The sequence below is a fragment of the Onychostoma macrolepis genome, chromosome 18, assembly GCF_012432095.1.
Source record: "Onychostoma macrolepis isolate SWU-2019 chromosome 18, ASM1243209v1, whole genome shotgun sequence".
NCBI classification, from domain to species: domain Eukaryota; kingdom Metazoa; phylum Chordata; class Actinopteri; order Cypriniformes; family Cyprinidae; genus Onychostoma; species Onychostoma macrolepis.
The window spans coordinates 17076841-17095007 of record NC_081172.1 but is presented as its reverse complement, the minus strand read 5'-3'; the positions used below and the strand labels follow the sequence as shown (position 1 = coordinate 17095007).

General features: G+C 35.9%; 1 protein-coding gene across 6 annotated transcripts in view; it reads left to right on the top strand.

The window, feature by feature from the left end:
- tmem91 (transmembrane protein 91) overlaps positions 1-18167 on the top strand; it is a 58525-nt gene that overhangs the window by 4627 nt on the left and 35731 nt on the right. For 3 of the 6 annotated variants that reach the window (XM_058751085.1, XM_058751089.1, XM_058751083.1), the window contains exon 2: positions 5049-5132. The exons of 1 other annotated variant lie outside the window; for it this stretch is intronic. The gene's annotated coding sequence lies outside the window, so the exon portion shown is untranslated. Of the gene's footprint in view, positions 1-5048; positions 5133-10642; positions 10754-11471; positions 11636-18167 lie in introns of those variants that run through there. 2 more of the 6 variants (XM_058751084.1, XM_058751087.1) reach the window with 2 other exon arrangements.

The window sequence follows — 18167 nt, the reverse complement described above, 5'->3', positions numbered from 1 at the left end:
AAAAAAGCACCACCACCCTTTTTCCCTAAGTTCAGTTAAAATGACTAATATGCATTCATACATGGTTACAAAGTTTTAATTCTAATTGCTAAAGTTCTATCATTAAATAATACTTGATTATCATAATATATTTATAATGCTTGACTGACTGATGTTAAGAGTGTACTTTTTTCCAAACATTATATATTATATTTTTTGTTTACTCACCAGACTATCTATCTATGGTGAAGCGCACCGTAAAATAATTGTATGTATCAATTCATACAGGGCTAGTAAGTATAGCTGTATAACCAGATACATAGTATCGGATCAGTACTCGGTATCGGCCGATACCCTGAGCATAGGTATCGGAATCGGTATCGGGAAGGGGAAAAGGGTATCGGAACATCTCTAATATTAACATCATATCAGTTAATAAAATTACGGTATTTAACTGTAAATGTAAGTTAAAACGGTAAAACCTAAAATGTTGCTACCGTATTTTTTAGGGGAATTTTTACAGATTTATTTTTTCAAGTGTACAATATAAACAACATGAACTATGCATAGAGCAAACCAGTTTTTATTCCTCTCTGTGAGAGGTGTGTTTGATGTAGGACTGGTGCTATTGTGAAGGGCCGTTGTATTGAATGGTGATTGTGTGAAGGTAGAACTCATTTGATGCCTCATTGGAACCCCATTATGATGGAGGGTAGAGAGAATAGAGTGATTTGGAAATCTCGAACAGAGAGAGTGTGCCCCTTTAGAAACAAACCTCATATCCACAGGCACACCTCAATGGTTTTCAGCTTTTTTTTAGTCTCTCCCACTTTTCTGACCTCATCCCTTTATTTCCCATACCTCGTTTTTTTGCCTTGTTGAGTTCCACTCCACTGCCAGCCATCATCTGCTTCATTCTCTCTTGATTCTCTCACACTGTCTTGTTCCTTCTGTGTATTTTTTTTCTTCTGTCTGTCTCTCCCTCCATTTTTCCCTCCTCTTTCTCAGACACACAGTGTTAGTCTAGAGATGAGCTGGCCATTATTAGAGATGGCATTTTGGCCCATCAGCTCCTGACAGGCCCACTTGACGTGACAAGACGGTGTATGTGCGCCTCAAAACAAATAAATGTGTAATCAGCCTCCAACAGATGGGCTTTTCCGATGTCTCTAAAGAAAAAAGAGAAAAAAAAAGGAAAAACGATTAGAGTGGAAAAATGCATGCTGAAATGAAAGGCTGCTCTCTTTCTTTATCTTCTCCTCCCTCTTCATGTGTAAATGGATAAAGGGAAACCTGTCAGCTGAATGTGAAGATAATCCATAATTTGGTGTTTAAAATTAATAGCAGAGGGATAAATCATTGGCGTACATGACCAAATGGATCATAAAGTCTATCTGACATGTGCACATGACATGACCACAGATAAAAACTCAAATACAGATTAACAACATGTACTGATGATGGCTGATTTCAGAGGTGGTATGTCCATTCAAACAGAAAAAAAATCTCAACATGTTAACTAAAAAAAATATTTTGAGCGCAAAAAAAAAAAAAATTCTAGCTTTGATTGATTAGGTTAAATATATTGCATAATTATATAAAACATTGGCAGAAGTGGCATCCTATTTTCTATTTAACTTTATTTTTATTTCAGTTTTAGTGCTTAAACATGAATTATTGCTAGATACAGTTTTTTATGTTTTTTTTAAAAAAATTATTATTATTTTATTTTATTTTATATGTCAGCTTTATTTCAAAAACAGATAATGATTTTTAATAATTTAGCTTTAACGATAACAACACTGGCCCTCACACAAGCTATCATACACACATCACTCAGATGGCCCCTCCTTGCCTCAGATCCTTGTCCCTGGAGTCATAAATGTTGAATGTTCATCTTTAAAGTATTAAAGGCCATGTGCTGAGTAATTACCGCAGAAGATATTGGCTTTATAAGATGGATACTTGGGAGATCTTTCTGTAAACAAGCACATTTCTCAATGCATTAGAACATTGCACATACACACGTGGATGGAGGCTGGCATGAGTCACACAAACACACTCTGAATGACTGCGAAATTACAAATTATGCCTTTACTACATTTTATAATGCTTCTGTTTCTGTTTCCTCTAAGAGTGTTTAATCAATGCTTGTGCCTCAGTGAACAAATTCAGTGAATCTAATTAAAAAATTAAATTAGATCTTGTTTGTTTAACATGATTTACATGATTGCAGTCAGTAATTGTGGCAGCACAAACCCTATGATAAAATAATGCCAAACCAAAGTACACAGCACAGTAACATTGCAGATGAGAAGACATTGCGTGTGTGTGTGTGTGTGTGTAGGTCTAAATAATGCAACAAATCATTTTTACACAAAACTCATTTTTTAAATACTTATAAGTAAATCAAATAAAATGTTAAATAATGACAGTACTTTTATTTTGGCAATTTCCCATTAAATAATAAAAAGCACTTGAGTGTTGAGTAAAAATATATAATCTGGGTGACTGATTTATAGTCTAATGGTTAGTTATGTTATTTATTTGCTATGTTATTAATTTCAAGAAAAAATATAATGTCATTTTGAACAGATTGTGTTTAATCAAACACTTTACTATTCTGTTGTTTGACAAGATGCACTTACATTTAGATTATGAGACTCAAATTTCTAGAAAACATTGTCTCTCTGTTTATTGTTTTCGCAGCACAGCTTATCGTTAATGAAAAAGATTATTCATACAATTTTATGCGTGTATATTACTCATTTGTAGGCAGCTACTAAGTGAATAACATCACTGTAGATAATGATAACTATAGACATATGAACCCTGCCACGTTTTTTTCAACCTCCCAATAAGCGCCCTATAATTAACACTGTATGGAGAGATATTATACATCTCATCTCGTATGACACACATACACTCTCAGCATGCATGAGTCAGTGAGGCAAAATAGGGCAAAAGAGACAGCGAGTGCCATATAAAAATATCTTCCCATCTTTGTCTTTTCGCCACTCTCCCTGTTTTTCCCTTTATCTCCAGCTCTGCTCTTCATACCCTCCTGTCCCTCTCTCTGTTCCCCTGGAGTAATGAATAATAGAGGGATGCTTGTCTTCTCTCCCTCCTCCGGTTAATCAGGCCTCGCCTGGCTGCCCTCTCCGTCCCTCCTTTCCTCTCTCGCAACCGTTCTTTAATAAATCATTCAGAATTTCAGGACGACAGCAGCCGCAAGTGGAGGAGAACACCACTAAAGACCTCCACATCCACAAATATCCTCTTCCTGTGTCTCCATCTTCTTCTGTGTCTCTCATGAGACACATTTCCATCTATTACTCTAACTCACCTGTTCCTACACTAACCACACTTCCTTTCTTTCTCTCTCTCCATGACTAACTTTATAGTCCATCCCGTTGTGCTCACATGTAGCATTGCAGTGAAAACATCAGTGTAAAACAAATATTCCTAGGTGCATTTACACAGGAAATGAGATATTGCACAGGGATGTTATAGATTTACACAGAAATTATGCAAAAATAGGAAAGACAAATTTCTCCTGTGCATACAAAATAATCCACTCAATTATTAGTGAATGATACCCGATGAAATTAATGTTTTAGATTAAACGTTGAAAATAGGAACATGAAATTATAAGCAATAAACAACAGATAGCACCAGTCTTTGAGTGGCTAGTCTCGCGTAGCCAGATCTTTAGATTGACGGCAGAAGGTGGTCTGGGAACTTTGGCCGCTTTGAATGGCCAAGGCCCACCCAAGAGGCCATATGACTGACAGGTAAAGCAACCAATCACGTTTCGTTTTGTGCCGCGACACGTTAGGGGTCGTGGAAATGTCCCCACAATAACAGACCGGTGTGTAAAACCTTTGGACATATTTGAAAGATTCTATACTGCGAATTTTAAATATTTCACACTTTTGAAAATCTAGCGTTTATGTGCGATATGCATCAGACGTTCAGCCAATGGTCCGTGGGTGTGACGTCTGAGACTGAGACTATTGAGTGGCTGACTCCAAGAGTGATGATGCAGTTCAACAATACTTGGACTTTTCACTGTTTTATTGCTCTGCTTGTCTGTTTGCACATAAATGGTGGGGATTTTTTTCAATGAGTCTTTCTGCAGCTTACATATTTACATCAGTAGATGGCGATAAGTGATGACTTAATGAGGAAATCATTGAATGATTGATTTAACCAGTTCTTTCTAAACACTGATTCATTTAGAAACAAAAAAAGCCTTTCTAAAGCCCAAAGTATACTCCAGTCTTAAGTGTCAATTTTGCGAAATTGTGATTTATACATCATCTGCAAGCTGAATAAATAAGCTTTCCATTGATGTATGGTTTGTTAGGATCAGACAATATTTGGCCGAGATACAACTATTTGAATATCTGGAATCTGAGGGTGCAAAAAAATCTAAATATTGAGAAAATCGCCTTTAAAGTTGTCCAAATGAAGTTATTAGCAATGCATATTACTAATCAAAAATTAAGTTTTGATATATTTACGGTAAGAAATTTACAAAATATCTTCATGGAACACGATCTTTACTTAACATCCTAATGATTTTTGGCATAAAATAAAAATGGATAATTTTGACCCATACAATGTATTTTTGGCTATAAATATACCCCAGCAACTTAAGACTGGTTTTGTAGTCCAGGGTCACATATGTGTGTAGCCAAACATACTCTTTCCAAGTATACTTCGTTCGATAGCATGCGCAAAAACAGGTGTTCAACACTTGCACTAAAACCTTTCATCCTTGTCTGTACTGTTTTTCTCCAGAAATTATGACCAATACAATGTCTTTGTGTTTATTTAAACTAGATTTGTGGCAATCTCTTAAGCCCTTATCAACATAGGCGTCTATAATTGTTGCTCTAGTAGTTTGTTGTCATTTCTGTCCCATCTGTTTCTTTTTTGACTGTGAAACATCAGTTTGGGGCAGTGTTGCCACCTTGTGGACAAACTAAATGCAAAGCTATATAATAGTTAAATATGCCATATTTTAGTTCTGTTTTTATAAATATCATTACATCCTTCCACAGAATTTGGAGAGGACACAGAGCCACCTCAGAGCAGCCTTACTAAGCTGTGTAAAGACGCCTTAGGAGACTATACTGTATGTAGCGGTAAGAAAACAGACTTATTCTCTCTGATCCAACATGAAGGGCAAAAATCAGACTCCCGCTCAGGGAGAGCGCAAGTCAGAAAAAAGAGATTCTTTTAAAGGAGAGACATCATTCTGTTTGAACTTTTCTCATTCACCCTTTAATCACTCCACTGGTCATTAAGCCCAACTTTGTCTCTCTCCAATTCCCTCTATCTATATAGTGCCTTGATTTATGCCATCAGTCGTTCTTTTCCTGTCTTTCTGTATGTCTCCCCTTCTTTATTATCTCACTCTGTCTGTCTGCCTGTCTCTCTTCTCCTCTCCAGGGTCAGGTTCTGTGACAATTACTTTTAATCTGCCTCCATTACCAAATCTTCCTTCCATTCCTTGGTTCACAGTATTAATCACTTTAATTGCCACAGAGTCTGAGACACACACCGCTTTCACCCTCTTCTGAAAGGTGTTCCCATTGTGAGTCTAATCCCTTTAAATGGCCACTTCGGCATTTATTTCATTATTTCTCATCTTCTTCGTAGTCATCAGAATCCCACTAAACCTCACAAAATCCCTTGAACGTGTGACTGGGTGTGTGAATTTGGAAGGGCAGGATAATAGCACATACTGAGAACTCTCTGTGTGTGTGTGTGTGTGTGTGTGTGTGTGTGAGGTAGACAGTAATAAAGTCACACATTGTACTCTGTGTGGGTGTGTGTTTGGGAGGGGAGGATAAAAAAAGCCTCATGAGTGAGTCTCAAGCGCATATTGTTTATGATAAAGCAGGTTTAAAGTGAGCTACAGGATCACCTCGTGTAATTTGTTTTTGTCTGATGCGATTTGTCATTGTTAAAGGGATAGTTTACTAAAAAATAACATTCTTTTACTCACCTTTGTGAAAAATAAATGTGCTTAATTGTATTGGGGACTTGTAGTGTACATCAAATCTTAAAAAAGCATATTTTGCAAATAATAATGGCATAAAAGTCCACTTAAGTCTACTTGTAAAAAGTGCGCTTTGTAATAATGTAAAATTAAAAGTTTTATGTTAAAGTACATTTTCCATCATTATGTTTTGATCTTTCATTACAAATATATTCAAAAATAGCTTGTCAGTTCTTATACTATACAATTACATTTAAAGAGTGGGTCAAAAAAGAACTCTAAAGTATAACTGCATTTAATATAAATGTAAACTATAGGCCTATATATTTTCATTTAATTGCAATTAACATGCAGTAAGTGCGTGAAAAAACAGTACTTTAAAATAGATGCTAAAGTGAGCACCCTCGTGTCGTTTCAAATTTGTTTGACTTACTTTCTTCCGCAAGACACAAAATAAATTTATTCGACAAATATTTTGGCTACTCTTTTCTAATTAATCAATGTAATGAAAATAAATGATCGAATCATGCAAAAATTCTGATCTTTCCACTGAGTAAATATATCTACAGTAGTTTACAAAAGTAGTCTGGATGGTTGATTCAATAATATGACTAATATGGTTGCAGTGGTTAGTCAAGTTATATGGATCATATTTATGAGAGTTTTATGATTTTTTTTTTTTTTTTTTGCAGCTTGAAACTTTAGATCCCATTTATTATAAATGCATGCAAAAGAGCGATCAGTCTCATTTTCAAAATGTGTCCTTTAGTTTTCCACAGAAGAAAGAAAGGATTTGGAACAACATGAGGTTGTATAAAGTATGACATTAGAATGATTATTTCGGGGTGAATTAATCCATTAAGCTGTCATTCTCTCCTTGTTCTTAATGAGGTGTCTCACTAAGGATAATAAAAAAAATGGAAAGTAGAAAAACTGCTGTGCTAAGTGAAAATTGTTGCTCTTGGAGAGAGCAGAGGAGGAGGAGAGCGCAGCAGAGAGTTATATCATCATTGGCAGTGCTGACCCACACTAATAGCAGTATTGTCTCCTAAAGCATGTTACCTCGCCAGCATTTCTCAGCTATGTTTCATTCCGTCTCATCTGTTGTAATGCGATTATGTCAGCGTGAGAAACTCAATGTGTGTCTGACTCACAGCCAAATGTGTATTTGTGTTTGTGTGAGAGACACTCATTGAATTCGCTGAACAAAATGAAGTTACTGATGATCCTTGAGTGCCTATAACCACTCATTTGAAACATTTTTCCTTACTACGTAATTCCCATACTCTTATAATTTGTGTTATAAGAGTATATATATATATATATATATATATATATCTTTATAATTACTGGTATTCTAAATAGCAGAAAATAGCGATATAATAAGAATGAGGAGATGTCTCCAAAGCTTTGTGGCGACTTTGGTTTTGTTTGTGTGGGATGAACCGAGCGAGAGTGAAGCTAAATAAATAATCATTAGCAGCCTTACTTTAATTTGGGTTATAGCTCTTGAGATGGCTAAAAGCACTCATGACTCAGTCCCCACAGGCTGCGCTCTCTGTTTCACTCAAACCTTTTCTCTTTTCACTGGCTCTCCTGACTTGCTTTTTCGCGCACCATTTGACCCTTTGTTTATTAGCGTCATTCATTCTAATCTGCCTTCTTTTACTCATTTATGTTCAAAGTAAACACATCGATTGACATTTTGTCTCTCTAATGCTTTGACCCTTTCAGTTTTAGGCTTATCTTTCTCTGTCTCGTTTCAGTCCTCCCCACAGTCTTGCGAATGAGGGTGGGAGTGTTTGAAAACAATAGTTTTTTGCAATTCTGTTTGATGCTAATGGTGCAAAAATTATATACTTCAGCTTTATGAATGAATTATAGCTCACAGGAGAGATGCTGTTATGTTTCTAAGCGACCAGATTTACGGTTTTTGCAGGGTGATAAAAAGAGAGCATAAATCCCAGAGAGGTTTTACTTAATGGAGAAACAGTATATAATATGATTAAATGAACCTGAATAAATTATGTTACAGCAACGAAAGTATTTAAGGTTTAGATTAAGTAAAAATTGGTTGTGAAGATAAACAATAAAAAAAAAAAAAAACAGCATAATATCACGGGAAACCCCATTTATAATATACAAATAAACAAACAAATAAATAAAAATATATCAGCAAACACCATATCAACAACCTAAATAAATCGAAATAATATACACTATATACACATATCATGCATTACATTTGAAAACAAAGTATAAAAACAAAAATAATAATTTGCATGGTTTGATGTGATATGAGCTAAACCAGTGATTCTCAAACCTGTCCTGGGGACCCCCAGCCACAGCATATTTTGAAAGTCTCCCTCATTTAACACACCTGATTCAACTCATCAGCTCATTAGTAGAGTCTGCAAGACTTGAAATGGGTGTGGCCTATTAGAGAGTCACACACAATGTGTGGTGGCTGGGGGTCCCCAGGACAGGTTTGAGAACCACTGAGCTAAACAATTGTTATTTAATCCCCATTGGTAGTGCAATTTATTGTTAGGTTTTTTTTGTTTTTTTTTTCCCCTCAGTTGGTCAGAACAAAAGTGGCAGACTTGTTACTTACTTGTACAGACTGGTGGTGGTTGAGGAGAGACCCCCCCCCCACATGATTGTAAAGCGCTTTGGGTGTACAGTAATACACAATAAATTCATTAATTCATTCATCCATTCAGATGAAAATATCCAATTAAAATTCTTATTTAGGTCAGACTTCCAAGACGCAGAATCCATGCAAAATATTTTTACATGGCTTTTTAAACATGTAACCGGTGTTTCGTATGCGTTTGGCCAATCAGCGTACACTTATGTCACTGGTAGTTCCTATAGAACTGCTTTAGACCCTACTCTGCTGTAGGGGCTAATTCAGTTCCCCCAAATGGAGTTCCTAGAACTAAATATGTTCCTAGTTCCTGTGGTGCAGACATTCCAAAAAGTGGAAACGTCCACCAATAGTTGTAGAAACTAGGGATGTCCCGATCAGGTTTTTTTGCCCTCGAGTCCGAGTCCGAGTCATTTGATTTTGAGTATCTACCGATACCGAGTTCCGATCTGATACTTCTATAATACATTAAAAAAAGAATAACGCCAGTTTCGCACCGCATACGTAAGCAGGGCGTAAGCAGCGCGTATTTTTTCCGGTGCCCATGTTAACAGATTAGAGCATTCACACCGCACGCAGAGGCGGCGCGGCAGCGCGTAGCAGGAGCAGAGCAGAAGCGCCAGTGCCGCGATAGTTTCGGCGCCGAGTCTATTTTTGCTGATTAACATGAAAAATGACACATTTCACCGTAAAATCATGTGATTTAGTGTTTCACAATCACGGGGTAAAAGGCACACTGTATTGATAAATACTTTAGCTAAAAAATAAAATAAAAAATGTATACTGTCTAAATTAATACTTGTTCAGATCAATCACTTTAGCAAAGTTTGTACTAGGCTATTTTCTGCTTATTTTGATAAATAATGTTCAGTAAATATACTGTCATTAAAATGTTAATATAAAAATATATTTTAAAATACAGAAACAAAATAAAAAGTAAAGATTCTGAAAGCATTGAAGGAGATCCCATAATAAGTTAATATAGATTTACAGTAGTAACAACAAGTTTTATTTTATTATATGATATGATTAATATCATGTTTTTAAATATGATGGTTTCATTATAAACATGGTGATTATATATAACATAATAGGCTATACGATACCATATGAACCATGTCATGTCAACAGTTGGAAAAGTCAGCCATCTATTAATTATCATGTTAATTATTGTGCCTTTCGCCCCAACAGCAGGGCGCTTTTTACCCCAAATACCATACTTTTACATATTCTTCTAGTTATTGAAAAACTGTTGCTTTAATTATCTTAAACCAAACTGGTAATCCTTAAGACCTTTGTCTCAAAATATATTCAATAATTTTAGCGATTCTCATTTTCTACTTAAATCTACAACATTTAAAATACAAAACATCAAATATTAGATTTAGCACAGAATCAACTACACGAAAACACATCACTGCCAGGAGAAATTGCCCAAACTTCAAAGACCTGTTTAAATTATTAAAACTAGAGGCATTTATTAACTTTAAGATTACTTTTTATCATGTAAACTATATGTACAGCATGTTATATACTATGTGACAGATATGACAGAGGGGAACACGGCCGCTTCACAGCATGCTGCCCATATCAAAACACATGACAGACAGCTGTTGGAGAACACGTGAAAAGCGTGACCGAATGAACGATACTCGTCTGTATTTGCAGTACACAAGCCGCGATTCAGCTGCGCGCAACAAACGCTGCCAGTGTGAAAGCACAATGGGCGCGCGCTGCTCACGCTCTGCATACGCGCCGCTTCTGTGCTGCCTCTGCTCTGCTTACGCGTGCGGTGTGAAACCGGCGTAACTCTGTGCCACCGCATAACTATAGCTGTGTTAAAAAATAATGAGAATATATATACATATATATCCGAGTCCTGATCGGGAGGTAACGTCCGATTCCGATCGAGTCTGAAACCACGTGATCGGGCCCGATTTCCGATCACGTGATCGGATCTGGACATCCCTAGTAGGAACTATGAAAAGTTTCCTCTGGTGCGAAAGCCCATATAGGGACCATCAACTGTTTGATTACCAGCATTCTTCAAAATATCTTCTTTTATGTTCAACATAAGAAAGAAACTCATACAGGTTTGGAACAACATAAAGGTGCGTAAAAGATGACACAATTTTCATTTTTGGGTGAACCATCCCTTTAAATGATACTAAACTGAATCTAGCTGATTCTTGTATAACTTTAACTCATCAAAATAATTGAACCAATTTCAACTTCATTTTTTAAAGTAATGTTGACTTATTGATCATATTATTTTTACAGTGTTGATAAGTATATGGAACATAACTGAGATCTCTTATTACTTTATGTCTTCCAATATATGACGGAGTAACATCTGAGTCATAAATCTCTCCTGTGGGAGCTCCATAAATGGATTGTGTTAGCTGAAGCCTGTCTAAATATTGACCGTCACGATGCCTTAATTGCAAATTTCATGGATGAGACACCTAACAAATGCGAGTTAGACTGAGCATGACTGGAGTGATATTGAATACTGAGGACAGAGATGCGCTTTCGATTCTAGGCGGTCTGGCCCCATTTCGCAGGTTTGTGTATTTGCGTGAGAGACATTTGTTGATGGGAGTCATCTTGATCCCTCACAAAACGAGTCACGCTCTTGGACGCACATCATCAGAGCTTCACAGAGGGGGGTAAAGCACGGGAGAGAATAAGACAGATTGAAACGTAGAGGAGGATTGAACAATTTGGATAGGCAGTGGGATTTTAGTGGGATTTTTTTTTTTTTTTTTATCCCATCCTTCCATTCTGATTATCCTTTCAACCAATTTTTCACTCTCCCCCCTCTTTTAGAGATAAATAATTCATGGCTCCTGAGGCACAGAACAGCGCTGGAACATTCTAGGAAAGATAAGTGATTCTGATGACTGCTGATACTTGGCATGTAACGCCACGCGTAACAGAAAATTGCACAAAGACAGCATCTCTTCCACAGTGATGTACACCCTGCAGCCACAGTTCAGCTCAACCCCCTCACACACACACACTTACACTAACACACTCTTTGTCAGCATTTAGGCTTGGGTTTAGCTACGAGAGAATGACTGAACTGCTCTTGTCTCGGCTCAAAGTCACCGGCAAGTCTGTCCACGGGCCTACATCAGTTGATTCCCTTTGAAAGTGAAGATTAAAGCACCAGCCACCACGGAAGCATCAAAATATAGCTGTCGGGTTACAGAGAAACAAAAGCTACTCTGGAAATGTGCAGCTATTATAGTTTTCAGAACAGCACATGCTCATAGACTGGTAGTGAAGTCACTGGAAGCGGCTGGATTTATAATTTATAATATTATCTTTTAATAAATCCTTGAATAGGGTGCTCGCTCAAGGATGCTATTAGGGTTAGAGATGCATTTTTTTGTCCTACATGTTAAATTATTAAAACATACAAAAAAATAACGTTTGCAGTGACATGCACAATACTAGTGTTTTATGATAATTCATGCCATCTGACCAACATGCAGAAAACATAAACATAAAATCAAAGATAATTTGACAAGGCAAGATTAGTTCAGGTTTTAAAATGTCATGTAAAATGTGCTTAGTAAGAATTTTTCTTTCTTTTTTTCTTTTCTTTTTCTAGAGAAATTAATATATATTCCTTTTTTTCCAACAAGGATGCATTAAATTGTTCAAAAATATGTCTTGGTTTTTGCAAAAAATATCAAGAAGCACAACAGTTTTTAATATTGATAATAATGAGAAACATTTCTTGACCACCAGATTAACATATTAGAATAATTTCTGATCATTTGACACTGAAGACTGGAGTGATGGCTGCTGAAATTTAGTCAGAATGGTTTTGTCTTTAACAGGAATGAATTGTCATTTTGAAATGTATTCAAAAAAATGTTTTTTTTTTAACAATCAGATGCAGCCTTGGTGAGCATTAGAGACTATTTTAAAAGATATTTAAAAAATTGTACCATCACCAAACTTTTGAATGGTATCTATTTATATTAAAGGGATAGTTCACCCAAAAATGAAAATTCTGTCTTTAATTACTCACCCTCATGTCGTTCCAAATCTGTAAGACCTTCGTTTATCTTCAGAATGCAAATTAAGATACTTTTGATGAAATCCAAGAGCTTTCTCACCCTCCATAGACAGCAATGGAACTACCACTTTCAAGGCCCAAAAAGTTAGTAAGGACATCATTAAAATAGTCCATGTGACATCAGTGGTTCAACCTTAATTTTATGAAGCTACGATAATACCTTTTTCAAAGATGAACGAAGGTCTTACGGGTTTGGAACGACATGAGGGTGAGTAATTAATTACAGAATTAAATTTTTAATATATAAACTTCTAATATATCCCTCTTAAGGTATGGAAGTCATCAGGTCTGAAAGGCTGTATTAGATCAGGTTCTGTGGAGGAGCATCTCTCCCTGCAGCAGTGCTGTGCCATTTTGTTGCTCTAGCAGTTAGACAATTTACACACGTTGTGCTGAGGGGATGGAGTATGTGTTGAGTAAGTTGGTTCAGCTGCTGATTCGGTAATGAGCTTGGTGAGGTTGGATGGTCTTTGTGCTGCTGAGGTCGCTGTTTGTGCATGTGTGTGGGTGTAACGCTAGACAACAGGGTCAGGAAATCAGTGGGAAACGAGCTGGATTCAGCTTAGCTTCCTTAAGAGGATTGTAATGTGACAAGTCATTAACTGGAGCTACTCTGAACTGCAGCATGTGCTGACTGAGAGAAGGCACTGTACTCTTACAAGCAATGATGAGCTGCTACACAGCACTGTGTATGCTGTCAGGAATTCATTTTAAATACTAAATGCTTATTTCTTTCATTTGAATAGGTTAAATGAGGGGAATGACCATATAGCTGATTTAGGCCACAGTTATTTTAAACACTGTGTTCATTTTCTTAAATATTTTGATTATGCTTTCTGCTCGCAATGGGTGTTTTTAACACTATAAGTCACTGCCACTCCACTGTTGTTCACTTTAATAGAAAAGCTAAATTATTAATATGACATAAAATTCATAATTATCGGGAAAAAAGTCAAAATCATTACACAATAAACCATATTATGAGATTATGATATAAAAAATTTAATGTTTTGTCATAATTTGGTCTTTATCTCAAAATTTACTTTTTTTCAACTTCGCCTGTCATAATTTTAACTTTTTATCTCATAGTTATCACTTTTTATTCCAGAATTATTAATAATTATGACTTGGTATCTCATACCAAAACTTTTTATCCCATAATTGATTTTTTGTCAATTTAAACTGTCCTAATTTTAATAATTATGATTTCTTATCTCAGACTTATGACTTAAGATCTCATAATCTTTACTTTTTATCTCATAATTGACTTCTACATTACTAAAAATCTACATATTAACAAAGCTGCTTTACTTATAAATAATATTCAGAAAAGTTTGTCTGCAAAATCAAAGTCATGTGGTGCAACCACCATGCAGAAAATATAAAACAGGAAATCGAGTTAATTTGACAAGGCAAGGTTAGTTAGGTTAGTTTTTCTTTTTTCTTTTTTCTTTCTTTCTTTCTTTTAGAGAGAAATTATTATACAATTTTTAACAATTTAACAAGGATGCATTAAATAGTCGAATATGACTTAGTGTCTAATAATCTTGACTTTTTATCTCATAATTGACTTATCTTATAATTTGTCTTTGTATGTCATAATTATAGTATACAATCAAAACAAAAAGATGATTTATTTTCTTAAATGGAGGAAATGTGCTACCAAATGTTTCTTCTGCTTGATTACATAACTATTATTGGTGGACTGCATAACTGGCCATAGCTTTTGAAAATCTGATCAAAAATTAGATGCAAGGAAAGGATACTCGGAATTTGTGCTCTGCATTTAACCCATCCAAGTGTGCACGCACGCACACACACAGAGCAGTGGGCAGCCATTTATGCTCAGTGCCTTGCTCAAGGGTCTCAACTCAATCGTAGTACTGGACATTCACTCCCCCCACCTACAATCCCTGCCGCACATGAGACTCAAATCCGCAACCTTTGGGTTACAAGTCCGATTCTCTATACATTAAGCCACGACTGCCCCGTGTATGTAGCAGTGCATGATACATTATATCATGAACACAATAAACAATTATCAATGAATGAATTGACGTTTATTTTCAATGCATCATTGCAGTTAATTTGCATAAAGTTAAACTTTTCTCAGCTTGCCAAGATGCTGGACACACATCATGTCACAAAATACCACTGTCCATCATATTGCTGGTAATCATAAGCTGTCATTGAAAAGGAATGATGTCTGGTCGCTTCAACGCTTTAGGTGTCAAATGAGCTTAAGAGTTACATTTAACACATTTCACCATGTTTAAATCCATTTTAAATGCAGATTATTGCCCAAAATAGTGCAGAAAATGTGAAATTAATGTGTCAGTATAAAATGAAGAGTTTATGTTTTTTGCCATCTGGCTCCTGTTTGCACATAAAAATGATGTTTTTTTTTCAATTGAATGATATTTTACAAAAAAAGTGTACTGATCATATTGATATTTCATTGTCTATCTGTATGCATTCCAAACATATCCAAATTTCCATGCACATTCATAGTTGCAGGTTATTGTCTTCTTTTAGGCTTGTGCGTCCAAATGTAATGAGCAGGAGCGGCTGAGCGCTGAGCTCATTTGTCTGGGTGTTGTCAGGTGTGTGAGCTTTCTCTGCTGTCACTGGGGATTATTTCAGGCTGTCTGCTCTCTGTGTGCCCAAATAAACAGCATGTGCACTCACATATGCCACTGCCATACATTTCAATATACGCAGGCTGTGCGTTTATCTGTGTGTGTGAGCTTTTGCATTTGAGAGTGAGGTCAATTAACTTGAACCCCTCTATTCCCTATTATCCCCTTGCATATAAAAGCATAACATATTTCCCATATGGATTACTGCTTTAATCACATGAATAAATGACCTTGACCTCTTCAGAGACGTGGGTGAGATGGGTCAGCGTGCCACTGCATACGTCATGACATTGGCCTTCTGCTGCAGGATGGATTAGAGTTCAGTATTCTCTTAGCTCTTTTTGCATGATGGGAATCCTGGAATAGGGAGTACTATTCTGGTTTACTAAACTGGTTAAGCCTGTTAGCACTCGCCAAGATACATGTTACTATAATTTAAAGTAACTACAGTCAGGCTCCTTTGAAAATGTGATTTCACTATGTATTAGGTATAATACTCATTTACTTGCATTTTTTGGCACGCAAACTTAAAGGGGTGGTTTACTGCTTTTTTTCTTTGCTTGATTACGTTTATGGGGTGCAATATAACATGTCTTCGTGTTTCGTTTGTTAAAAAACGCCTTATTTTTCATATATTTCACCTTTATTGTAAGCCGCTTTCTCCTCTGTCATTTGAACGACCGGTTGACTTCCTGATTCTATGAAACCACTCCCTCAGAAACAGGCAATGGGCTCAGATTGGTTAGTTGGGCCGGTGTGTTGTGATTGGCTAAACTGCGTACTGCACATTGTCCGGAAACTTCACGCCCATCACCTTCACTGGGCGACAGTTGCATGTGCTCCGGTCAAATGTAAATAATGGTGTCAATATTGCCGTATCAGTTTGAGCCAGAATCAGACCCAGAAAGCGGTAATGAAGAGAGTCAAGCAGAACTTCTGCAAGCACGGCTCTTACAAAACGTTTCTGAATGGAAGTTTGCTGTTGTGATTACATACAATTTTTTGAAGTTTGTACACGTTTGTCTTATACACACAAAATAGCATCGAACTAACTGGCTACTATAACCAAACAGCGTTGGCTTGTGTTTACGGTCTTGATCAAATCGAAAAATTACGTCATAAAGTATACATGGAAAATAAATTTACAAAATTAGTACATAATTACAAATTAGGGTCCAAAATGTTTGTACGCGTTTGTCATAGACACACGAAATAGCATTTAACTAACTGGCTACTAAAGCCAGCGTTGGCGTTTGTTTACGTCCTTGATAAAACTAAAACATTACGTCTGAAATTATACATGCAAATACATTTAAAATGATGAAATCTTATTTACAGGTTGTGGCCCAACAACTGCTGCCTCTGGTTTTAAAGTTGGAACTGCTCCATGTTTTAGTAATAGTTTCTGTGTGAATCCGGCATTGAACTCTCTTGATTCTGGAAGCTGTCTTCCGTAAAATGCGCAGCACAGAGAGCTAAATTAGGATTGTAATTGTCAGGAACATAATCAAACATAAATTTTAACCATTGTTGACAAACTACAGCGTCCGTAGGAAGTCCGAACACAGAAGACCTGAAAGCTGGGTGAAAATAACACAGTTTCGACGGCATGACTACAACTCTCCACTATAACTCTTCCTCTTCGACAAAGCCGCAGAACATGGCCTTGCCCCCTTTTTTGCGTGTTCCTGAGGGAGGGGTTTGATGGGTTTTTTACGTATGCAACCCGGGAAGTATCTCGTTGTAGTCCCATATGAGTCGTTTTTGTAGGCATTAAACTTCCTGATTTTTAAAAGACGATATCTCCGCTTACGTTGAACTTTCAGCGAAGCAACTTTGCAGATACTGTTCATGCACCAACAGCAACATTACACACTATTTAAAATGAAAAAAGTGAAATCGCAGTAAACCACCCCTTTAATTCTCTTTTTGAAAGCTATGGAAAACTGTTAAGTTAGTTATTTATTAGTTATTTAAGTTAGTTAGTAAGTAATGGACTATGAAATCTATTTTCTTTTTTCTAAATTCAGTTTTTTCCATTTTATTTAATTTTTCTGGATTCCGTTTTTTTCCCGTTTTCATTTTTCTAGACTCAGTTTTAATGGTTAAATTGAATTGTATTAATCAAAAAGCTTGTCTAATTGAAATCATGAAACTTACGCAATTTATTAAAAGTTTAACAAAAATAACATTTTAAGGCTCTATGAAATATGTTTTTATTTTTTTCTGAAATTCACTTTTTTAAACCAAATTCTGTGTTTTCTATGAATTTTCTTGATTCCATTTTAATGGTTTCATTACATTTTAGTAATTAAAAGCATCTATAATTAATTGATTTTATATTTTAAAAAATTATTATTATTTTATTTATTTATTTTTTCTTTCAGGAATACTCTGCTGTGTATTTACATTTTTCTGGTAAATAATTTAAATCATTTTTTATGGTAAATATTTCTTAAAATATGTTTTAATTATAATTTTATTAGTAGTAGCACTATCATTACATTAAGTAATATAAATTTCTGTCATATTTTCTTCAAGTTAAACCGAAATGTTATTTTGATGGGTTGCTGTGAAGACATTTAAGTTTCTGTTTGTATAAAAATGCTCGTGAAGTGATGCACAGAGCAGCTCTGGAGATTATGTTCATGTGTTCATGTAATCATATATTGAGGCAACACATCACATCTTTCAACAGGAGTCACCTGAGTCTGTCTTTCTCATTGCAAATGTGTATTTCTATATGTAGCTGCTCCATAGTTCTCCCCAATTATCTGCACCTCTGACCCACCT